This window comes from Taudactylus pleione, unplaced genomic scaffold (genome assembly GCF_031769625.1).
Source record: "Taudactylus pleione unplaced genomic scaffold, aTauple2 ptg001184l, whole genome shotgun sequence".
NCBI lineage: Eukaryota > Metazoa > Chordata > Amphibia > Anura > Myobatrachidae > Taudactylus > Taudactylus pleione.
The window spans coordinates 565,001-573,130 of NW_028285585.1; the positions used below are offsets into that span (position 1 = coordinate 565,001).

At 37.7% G+C, this 8,130-nt stretch overlaps 8 non-coding genes and 26 pseudogenes across 8 annotated transcripts; all 34 read right to left on the reverse strand.

Moving 5' to 3' along the window:
* Positions 1–84: 84 nt before the first annotated feature.
* LOC148453279 (5S ribosomal RNA) lies at positions 85–203 on the reverse strand. The gene has a single exon (XR_015875091.1). It is a non-coding gene; the product is annotated as a 5S ribosomal RNA (ribosomal RNA).
* A 116-nt stretch (positions 204–319) lies between these two features.
* On the reverse strand, positions 320–438 carry LOC148453280 (5S ribosomal RNA; annotated as a pseudogene).
* Positions 439–554: 116 nt separating this feature from the next.
* LOC148453281 (5S ribosomal RNA) lies at positions 555–673 on the reverse strand (annotated as a pseudogene).
* Positions 674–788: 115 nt separating this feature from the next.
* On the reverse strand, positions 789–907 carry LOC148453282 (5S ribosomal RNA; annotated as a pseudogene).
* A 116-nt stretch (positions 908–1,023) lies between these two features.
* Positions 1,024–1,142, reverse strand: LOC148453283 (5S ribosomal RNA; annotated as a pseudogene).
* A 116-nt stretch (positions 1,143–1,258) lies between these two features.
* LOC148453284 (5S ribosomal RNA) lies at positions 1,259–1,377 on the reverse strand (annotated as a pseudogene).
* A 116-nt stretch (positions 1,378–1,493) lies between these two features.
* Positions 1,494–1,612, reverse strand: LOC148453285 (5S ribosomal RNA; annotated as a pseudogene).
* Positions 1,613–1,728: 116 nt separating this feature from the next.
* LOC148453286 (5S ribosomal RNA) lies at positions 1,729–1,847 on the reverse strand. Its single transcript, XR_015875092.1, has one exon. It is a non-coding gene; the product is annotated as a 5S ribosomal RNA (ribosomal RNA).
* A 116-nt stretch (positions 1,848–1,963) lies between these two features.
* LOC148453287 (5S ribosomal RNA) lies at positions 1,964–2,082 on the reverse strand. Its single transcript, XR_015875036.1, has one exon. It is a non-coding gene; the product is annotated as a 5S ribosomal RNA (ribosomal RNA).
* Positions 2,083–2,198: 116 nt separating this feature from the next.
* On the reverse strand, positions 2,199–2,317 carry LOC148453288 (5S ribosomal RNA; annotated as a pseudogene).
* Positions 2,318–2,432: 115 nt separating this feature from the next.
* Positions 2,433–2,551, reverse strand: LOC148453289 (5S ribosomal RNA). Its single transcript, XR_015875069.1, has one exon. It is a non-coding gene; the product is annotated as a 5S ribosomal RNA (ribosomal RNA).
* A 116-nt stretch (positions 2,552–2,667) lies between these two features.
* Positions 2,668–2,786, reverse strand: LOC148453290 (5S ribosomal RNA; annotated as a pseudogene).
* A 116-nt stretch (positions 2,787–2,902) lies between these two features.
* Positions 2,903–3,021, reverse strand: LOC148453291 (5S ribosomal RNA; annotated as a pseudogene).
* Positions 3,022–3,136: 115 nt separating this feature from the next.
* LOC148453292 (5S ribosomal RNA) lies at positions 3,137–3,255 on the reverse strand (annotated as a pseudogene).
* A 116-nt stretch (positions 3,256–3,371) lies between these two features.
* Positions 3,372–3,490, reverse strand: LOC148453293 (5S ribosomal RNA; annotated as a pseudogene).
* A 116-nt stretch (positions 3,491–3,606) lies between these two features.
* On the reverse strand, positions 3,607–3,725 carry LOC148453294 (5S ribosomal RNA; annotated as a pseudogene).
* Positions 3,726–3,841: 116 nt separating this feature from the next.
* Positions 3,842–3,960, reverse strand: LOC148453295 (5S ribosomal RNA; annotated as a pseudogene).
* Positions 3,961–4,076: 116 nt separating this feature from the next.
* On the reverse strand, positions 4,077–4,195 carry LOC148453296 (5S ribosomal RNA). The gene has a single exon (XR_015875093.1). It is a non-coding gene; the product is annotated as a 5S ribosomal RNA (ribosomal RNA).
* A 116-nt stretch (positions 4,196–4,311) lies between these two features.
* Positions 4,312–4,430, reverse strand: LOC148453297 (5S ribosomal RNA). Its single transcript, XR_015875037.1, has one exon. It is a non-coding gene; the product is annotated as a 5S ribosomal RNA (ribosomal RNA).
* Positions 4,431–4,546: 116 nt separating this feature from the next.
* On the reverse strand, positions 4,547–4,665 carry LOC148453298 (5S ribosomal RNA; annotated as a pseudogene).
* A 115-nt stretch (positions 4,666–4,780) lies between these two features.
* LOC148453299 (5S ribosomal RNA) lies at positions 4,781–4,899 on the reverse strand. Its single transcript, XR_015875070.1, has one exon. It is a non-coding gene; the product is annotated as a 5S ribosomal RNA (ribosomal RNA).
* Positions 4,900–5,015: 116 nt separating this feature from the next.
* LOC148453300 (5S ribosomal RNA) lies at positions 5,016–5,134 on the reverse strand (annotated as a pseudogene).
* Positions 5,135–5,250: 116 nt separating this feature from the next.
* LOC148453301 (5S ribosomal RNA) lies at positions 5,251–5,369 on the reverse strand (annotated as a pseudogene).
* A 116-nt stretch (positions 5,370–5,485) lies between these two features.
* On the reverse strand, positions 5,486–5,604 carry LOC148453302 (5S ribosomal RNA; annotated as a pseudogene).
* Positions 5,605–5,720: 116 nt separating this feature from the next.
* LOC148453303 (5S ribosomal RNA) lies at positions 5,721–5,839 on the reverse strand (annotated as a pseudogene).
* Positions 5,840–5,955: 116 nt separating this feature from the next.
* Positions 5,956–6,074, reverse strand: LOC148453304 (5S ribosomal RNA; annotated as a pseudogene).
* A 116-nt stretch (positions 6,075–6,190) lies between these two features.
* LOC148453305 (5S ribosomal RNA) lies at positions 6,191–6,309 on the reverse strand (annotated as a pseudogene).
* A 116-nt stretch (positions 6,310–6,425) lies between these two features.
* Positions 6,426–6,544, reverse strand: LOC148453306 (5S ribosomal RNA; annotated as a pseudogene).
* A 115-nt stretch (positions 6,545–6,659) lies between these two features.
* LOC148453307 (5S ribosomal RNA) lies at positions 6,660–6,778 on the reverse strand (annotated as a pseudogene).
* A 116-nt stretch (positions 6,779–6,894) lies between these two features.
* LOC148453308 (5S ribosomal RNA) lies at positions 6,895–7,013 on the reverse strand (annotated as a pseudogene).
* Positions 7,014–7,129: 116 nt separating this feature from the next.
* On the reverse strand, positions 7,130–7,248 carry LOC148453309 (5S ribosomal RNA; annotated as a pseudogene).
* Positions 7,249–7,364: 116 nt separating this feature from the next.
* LOC148453310 (5S ribosomal RNA) lies at positions 7,365–7,483 on the reverse strand (annotated as a pseudogene).
* Positions 7,484–7,599: 116 nt separating this feature from the next.
* On the reverse strand, positions 7,600–7,718 carry LOC148453311 (5S ribosomal RNA; annotated as a pseudogene).
* Positions 7,719–7,834: 116 nt separating this feature from the next.
* On the reverse strand, positions 7,835–7,953 carry LOC148453312 (5S ribosomal RNA). Its single transcript, XR_015875066.1, has one exon. It is a non-coding gene; the product is annotated as a 5S ribosomal RNA (ribosomal RNA).
* Between the last annotated feature and the right edge of the window lie 177 nt (positions 7,954–8,130).

Consider the following 8,130-nt stretch of genomic DNA (forward strand, 5'->3'; position numbering starts at 1 on the left):
TTCTTAACTCAAGTAAATTCATTGATAAGTTGAAAAAATTAAATGTAAAATGTAATAGAAAAGAATGTTATGGCAGTATAAAATTACCTACAGCACCTGGTATTCCCAGGTGGTCTCCCATCCAAGTACTAACCAGGCCCAACACTGCATAGCTTCCAAGATCAGACGAGATTGGGCATGTCCAGTGTGGTTTGACTGTAGGTGCTCAAAAACATTAACTTTAGACCTCTTTTACTTCTTAACTCAAGTAAATTCATTGATAAATTGAAAAAATGTAATGTAAAATGTAATAGAAAAGAATGTTATGGCTATATAAAATTACCTACAGCACCTGGTATTCCCAGGTGGTCTCCCGTCCAAGTACTAACCAGGCCCAACACTGCATAGCTTCCAAGATCAGACGAGATTGGGCATGTCCAGTGTGGTTTGGCTGTAGGTGCTCAAAAGCATTAACTTTAGACCTCTATTACTTCTTAACTCAAGTAAATTCATTGATAAGTTGAAAAAATTAAATGTAAAATGTAGTAGAATAGACTGTTATGGTAGTATAAAATTACCTACAGCACCTGGGATTCCTAGGTGGTCTCCCATCCAAGTACTAACCAGGACCACCACTGCATAGCTTCCAAGATCAGACGAGATTGGGCATGTCCAGTATGGTTTGGCTGTAGGTGCTCAAAAACATTAACTTTATACCTCTTTTACTTCTTAACTCAAGTAAATTCAATGATAAGTTGAAAAATGAAATGTAAAGTGTAATAGAAAAGAATGTTATGACTATATAAAATTACCTACAGCACCTGGTATTCCCAGGAGGTCTCCCGTCCAAGTACTAACCAGGCCCAACACTGCATAGCTTCCAAGATCAAACGAGATTGGGCATGTCCAGTGTGGTTTTGCTGTAGGTGCCCAAAACCTTTAACTTTAGACCTCAATTACTTCTTAACTCAAGTAAATTCATTGATAAGTTTAAAAAATTAAATGTAAAATGTAATAGAAAAGAATGTTATGGCAGTATAAAATTACCTACAGCACCTGGTATTCCCAGGTGGTCTCCCGTCCAAGTATTAAACAGGCCCAACACTGCATAGCTTCCAAGATCAAACGAGATTGGGCATGTCCAGTGTGGTTTGGCTGTAGGTGCTCAAAAGCATTAACTTTTGACCTCTATTACTTCTTAACTCAAGTAAATTCATTGATAAGTTGAAAAAATTAAATGTAAAATGTAATAGAATAGACTGTTATGGCAGTATAAAATTACCTACAGCACCTGGTATTCCCAGGAGGTCTCCCATCCAAGTACTAATCAGGCCCAACACTGCATCGCTTCCAAGATCAAACAAGATTGGGCATGTCCAGTGTGGTTTGGCAGTAGGTGCTCAAAAACATTAACTTTAGACCTCTTTTACTTCTTAACTCAAGTAAATTCATTGATAAGTTGAAAAAATTAAATGTAAAATGTAATAGAAAAGAATGTTTTGGCTGTATAAAATTTCCTACAGCAACTGGTATTCTCAGGTGGTCTCCCATCCAAGTACAAACCAGGCCCAACACAGCAAAGCTTACAAGATCAGACGAGATTGGGCATGTCCAGTGTGGTTTGGCTGTAGGTGCTCAAAAGCATTAAATTTAGACCTCTATTACTTCTTAACTCAAGTAAATTCATTGATAAGTTGAAAAAATTAAATGTAAAATGTAATAGAAAAGAATATTATGGCAGTATAAAATTACCTACAGCACCTGGTATTCCCAGGTGGTCTCCCATCCAAGTACTAACCAGGCCCAACACTGCATAGCTTCCAAGATCAGACGAGATTGGGCATGTCCAGTGTGGTTTGACTGTAGGTGCTCAAAAACATTAACTTTAGACCTCTTTTACTTCTTAACTCAAGTAAATTCATTGATAAGTTGAAAAAATGTAATGTAAAATGTAATAGAAAATAATGTTATGGCTATATAAAATTACCTACAGCACCTGGTATTCCCAGGTGGTCTCCCATCCAAGTACTAACCAGGCCCAACACTGCATAGCTTCCAAGATCAGACGAGATTGGGCATGTCCAGTGTGGTTTGGCTGTAGGTGCTCAAAAGCATTAACTTTAGACATCTATTACTTCTTAACTCAAGTATATTCATTGATAAGTTGAAAAAATTAAATGTAAAATGTAGTAGAATAGACTGTTATGGCAGTATAAAATTACCTACAGCACCTGGGATTCCTAGGTGGTCTCCCATCCAAGTACTAACCAGGCCCACCACTGCATAGCTTCCAAGATCAGACGAGATTGGGCATGTCCAGTATGGTTTGGCTGTAGGTGCTCAAAAACATTAACTTTATACCTCTTTTACTTCTTAACTCAAGTAAATTCAATGATAAGTTGAAAAATGAAATGTAAAATGTAATAGAAAAGAATGTTATGACTATATAAAATTACCTACAGCACCTGGTATTCCCAGGAGGTCTCCCATCCAAGTACTAACCAGGCCCAACACTGCATAGCTTCCAAGATCAAACGAGATTGGGCATGTCCAGTGTGGTTTGGCTGTAGGTGCTCAAAAGCATTAACTTAAGACCTCTATTTTTTCTTTACTCATGTAAATTCATTGATAAGTTGAAAAAATTAAATGTAAAATGTAATAGAAAAGACTGTTATGGCAGTATAAAATTACATACAGCACCTGGGATTCCTAGGTGGTCTCCCATCCAAGTACTAACCAGGCCCACCACTGCATAGCTTCCAAGAACAGACGAGATTGGGCATGTCCAGTGTGCTTTGGCTGTAGGTGCTCAAAAACATTAACTTTAGACCTCTTTTACTTCTTAACTCAAGTAAATTCATTGATAAGTTGAAAAAATTAAATGTAAATTGTAATAGAAAAGAATGTTTTGGCTGTATAAAATTACCTACAGCACCTGGTATTCCCAGGTGGTCTCCCACCCAAGTAGTAACCAGGCCCAACACGGCATAGCTTCCAAGATCAGACGAGATTGGGTATGTCCAGTGTGGTTTGGCTGTAGGTGCTCAAAAACATTAACTTTAGACCTCTATTACTTCTTAACTCAAGTAAATTCATTGATAAGTTGAAAAATGAAATGTAAAGTGTAATAGAAAAGAATGTTATGACTATATAAAATTACCTACAGCACCTGGTATTCCCAGGAGGTCTCCCGTCCAAGTACTAACCAGGCCCAACACTGCATAGCTTCCAAGATCAAACGAGATTGGGCATGTCCAGTGTGGTTTTGCTGTAGGTGCCCAAAACCTTTAACTTTAGACCTCAATTACTTCTTAACTCAAGTAAATTCATTGATAAGTTTAAAAAATTAAATGTAAAATGTAATAGAAAAGAATGTTATGGCAGTATAAAATTACCTACAGCACCTGGTATTCCCAGGTGGTCTCCCGTCCAAGTATTAAACAGGCCCAACACTGCATAGCTTCCAAGATCAAACGAGATTGGGCATGTCCAGTGTGGTTTGGCTGTAGGTGCTCAAAAGCATTAACTTTTGACCTCTATTACTTCTTAACTCAAGTAAATTCATTGATAAGTTGAAAAAATTAAATGTAAAATGTAATAGAATAGACTGTTATGGCAGTATAAAATTACCTACAGCACCTGGTATTCCCAGGAGGTCTCCCATCCAAGTACTAATCAGGCCCAACACTGCATCGCTTCCAAGATCAAACAAGATTGGGCATGTCCAGTGTGGTTTGGCAGTAGGTGCTCAAAAACATTAACTTTAGACCTCTTTTACTTCTTAACTCAAGTAAATTCATTGATAAGTTGAAAAAATTAAATGTAAAATGTAATAGAAAAGAATGTTTTGGCTGTATAAAATTTCCTACAGCAACTGGTATTCTCAGGTGGTCTCCCATCCAAGTACAAACCAGGCCCAACACAGCAAAGCTTACAAGATCAGACGAGATTGGGCATGTCCAGTGTGGTTTGGCTGTAGGTGCTCAAAAGCATTAAATTTAGACCTCTATTACTTCTTAACTCAAGTAAATTCATTGATAAGTTGAAAAAATTAAATGTAAAATGTAATAGAAAAGAATATTATGGCAGTATAAAATTACCTACAGCACCTGGTATTCCCAGGTGGTCTCCCATCCAAGTACTAACCAGGCCCAACACTGCATAGCTTCCAAGATCAGACGAGATTGGGCATGTCCAGTGTGGTTTGACTGTAGGTGCTCAAAAACATTAACTTTAGACCTCTTTTACTTCTTAACTCAAGTAAATTCATTGATAAGTTGAAAAAATGTAATGTAAAATGTAATAGAAAATAATGTTATGGCTATATAAAATTACCTACAGCACCTGGTATTCCCAGGTGGTCTCCCATCCAAGTACTAACCAGGCCCAACACTGCATAGCTTCCAAGATCAGACGAGATTGGGCATGTCCAGTGTGGTTTGGCTGTAGGTGCTCAAAAGCATTAACTTTAGACATCTATTACTTCTTAACTCAAGTATATTCATTGATAAGTTGAAAAAATTAAATGTAAAATGTAGTAGAATAGACTGTTATGGCAGTATAAAATTACCTACAGCACCTGGGATTCCTAGGTGGTCTCCCATCCAAGTACTAACCAGGCCCACCACTGCATAGCTTCCAAGATCAGACGAGATTGGGCATGTCCAGTATGGTTTGGCTGTAGGTGCTCAAAAACATTAACTTTATACCTCTTTTACTTCTTAACTCAAGTAAATTCAATGATAAGTTGAAAAATGAAATGTAAAATGTAATAGAAAAGAATGTTATGACTATATAAAATTACCTACAGCACCTGGTATTCCCAGGAGGTCTCCCATCCAAGTACTAACCAGGCCCAACACTGCATAGCTTCCAAGATCAAACGAGATTGGGCATGTCCAGTGTGGTTTGGCTGTAGGTGCTCAAAAGCATTAACTTAAGACCTCTATTTTTTCTTTACTCATGTAAATTCATTGATAAGTTGAAAAAATTAAATGTAAAATGTAATAGAAAAGACTGTTATGGCAGTATAAAATTACATACAGCACCTGGGATTCCTAGGTGGTCTCCCATCCAAGTACTAACCAGGCCCACCACTGCATAGCTTCCAAGAACAGACGAGATTGGGCATGTCCAGTGTGCTTTGGCTGTAGGTGCTCAAAAACATTAACTTTAGACCTCTTTTACTTCTTAACTCAAGTAAATTCATTGATAAGTTGAAAAAATTAAATGTAAATTGTAATAGAAAAGAATGTTTTGGCTGTATAAAATTACCTACAGCACCTGGTATTCCCAGGTGGTCTCCCACCCAAGTAGTAACCAGGCCCAACACGGCATAGCTTCCAAGATCAGACGAGATTGGGTATGTCCAGTGTGGTTTGGCTGTAGGTGCTCAAAAACATTAACTTTAGACCTCTATTACTTCTTAACTCAAGTAAATTCATTGATAAGTTGAAAAAATTAAATGTAAAATGTAATAGAAAAGAATGTTATGGCAGTATAAAATTACCTACTGCACCTGGTATTCCCAGGGGGTATCCCATCCAAGTACTTACCAGGCCCAACACTGTATAGCTTCCAAGATCAAACGAGATTGGGCATGTCCAGTGTGGTTTGGCTGTAGGTTCTCAAAAGCATTAACTTTTGACCTCTATTACTTCTTAACTCAAGTAAATTCATTGATAAGTTGAAAAAATTAAATGTAAAATGTAATAGAATAGACTGTTATGGCAGTATAAAATTACCTACAGCACCTGGGATTCCTAGGTGGTCTCCCATCCAAGTACTAACCAGGCCCAACACTGCATAGCTTCCAAGATCAGACGATACTGGGCATGTCCAGTGTGCTTTGGCTGTAGCTGCCCAAAACCATTAATTTTAGACCTCTATTACTTCTTAACTCAAGTAAATTCATTGATAAGTTGAAAAAATTAAATGTAAAATGTAATAGAAAAGAATGTTTTGGCTGTATAAAATGACCTACAGCACCTGGTATTCCAAGGTGGTCTCCCACCCAAGTAGTAACCAGGCCCAACACCGCATAGCTTCCAAGATCAGACGAGATTGGGCATGTCCAGTGTGGTTTGGCTGTAGGTGCTCAAAAACATTAACTTTAGACCTCTATTACTTCTTAACTCAAGTAAATTCATTGATAAGTTGAAAAAATTAAATGTAAAATGTAATAGAAAAGAATGTTATGGCTGCATAAAATTACCTACAGCACCTGGTATTTCCAGGTGGTCTCCCATCCAAGTACTAACCAGGCTCAACACTGCATAGCTTCCAAGATCAGACAAGATTGGGCATGTCCAGTGTGGTTTGGCTGTAGGTGCCCAAAACCATTAACTTTAGACATCGATTACTTCTTAACTCAAGTAAATTCATTGATAAGTTGAAAAAATTAAATGTAAAATGTAATAGAATAGACTGTTATGGCAGTATAAAATTACCTACTGCACCTGGGATTCCTAGGTGGTCTCCCATCCAAGTACTAACCAGGCCCAACACTGCATAGCTTCCAAGATCAGACGAGATTGGGCACGTCCAGTGTGGTTTGGCTGTAGGTGCTCAAAAACATTAACTTTAGACCTCTTTTACTTCTTAACTCAAGTAAATTCAATGATAAGTTGAAAAATGAAATGTAAAATGTAATAGAAAAGAATGTTTTGGCAGTATAAAATTATCTACAGCTCCTGGTATTCCCAGGTGGTCTCCCATCCAAGTACTAACCAGGCCCAACACTGCATAGCTTCCAAGATCAGACGAGATTGGGCATGTCCAGTGTGGTTTGGCTGTAGGTGCCCAAAACCATTAACTTTAGACCTCTATTACTTCTTAACTCAAGTAAATTCATTGATAAGTTGAAAAAATTAAATGTAAAATTTAATAGAAAAGAATGTTATGGCAGTATAAAATTACCTACAGCACCTGGCATTCCCAGGTGGTCTCCCATCCAAGTACTAACCAAGCCCAACACTGCATAGTTTCCAAGATCAGATGATATTGGGCATGTCCAGTGTGGTTTGGCTGTAGGTGCCCAAAACCTTTAACTTTAGACCTCAATTACTTCTTAACTCAAGTAAATTCATTGATAAGTTGAAAAAATTAAATGTAAAATGTAATAGAAAAGAATGTTATGGCAGTATAAAATTACCTACAGCACCAGGTATTCCCAGGTGGTCTCCCATCCAAGTACTAATCAGGCCCAACACTGCATAGCTTCCAAGATCAAACAAGATTGGGCATGTCCAGTGTGGTTTGGCAGTAGGTGCTCAAAAACAATAACTTTAGACCTCTTTTACTTCTTAACTCAAGTAAATTCATTGATAAGTTGAAAAAATGTAATGTAAAATGTAATAGAAAAGAATGTTATGGCTATATAAAATTACCTACAGCACCTGGTATTCCCAGGTGGTCTCCCGTCCAAGTACTAACCAGGCCCAACACTGCATAGCTTCCAAGATCAGACGAGATTGGGCATGTCCAGTGTGGTTTGGCTGTAGGTGCTCAAAAGCATTAACTTTAGACCTCTATTGCTTCTTAACTCAAGTAAATTCATTGATAAGTTGAAAAAATTAAATGTAAAAAGTAGTAGAATAGACTGTTATGGCAGTATAAATTTACCTACAGCACCTGGGATTCCTAGGTGGTCTCCCATCCAAGTACTAACCAGGCCCACCACTGCATAGCTTCCAAGATCAGACGAGATTGGGCATGTCCAGTATGGTTTGGCTGTAGGTGCTCAAAAAAAATAAACTTTATATCTCTTTTACTTCTTAACTCAAGTAAATTCAATGATAAGTTGAAAAATGAAATGTAAAATGTAATAGAAAAGAATGTTATGACTATATAAAATTACCTACAGCACCTGGTTTTCCCAGGAGGTCTCCCATCCAAGTACTAACCAGGCCCAACACTGCATAGCTTCCAAGATCAAACGAGATTGGGCATGTCCAGTGTGGTTTGGCTGTAGGTGCTCAAAAGCATTAACTTAAGACCTCTATTACTTCTTAACTCATGTAAATTCATTGATAAGTTGAAAAAATTAAATGTAAAATGTAATAGAAAAGACTGTTATGGCAGTATAAAATTACCTACAGCAGCTGGGATTCCTAGGTGGTCTCCCATCCAAGTACTAACCAGGCCCACCAC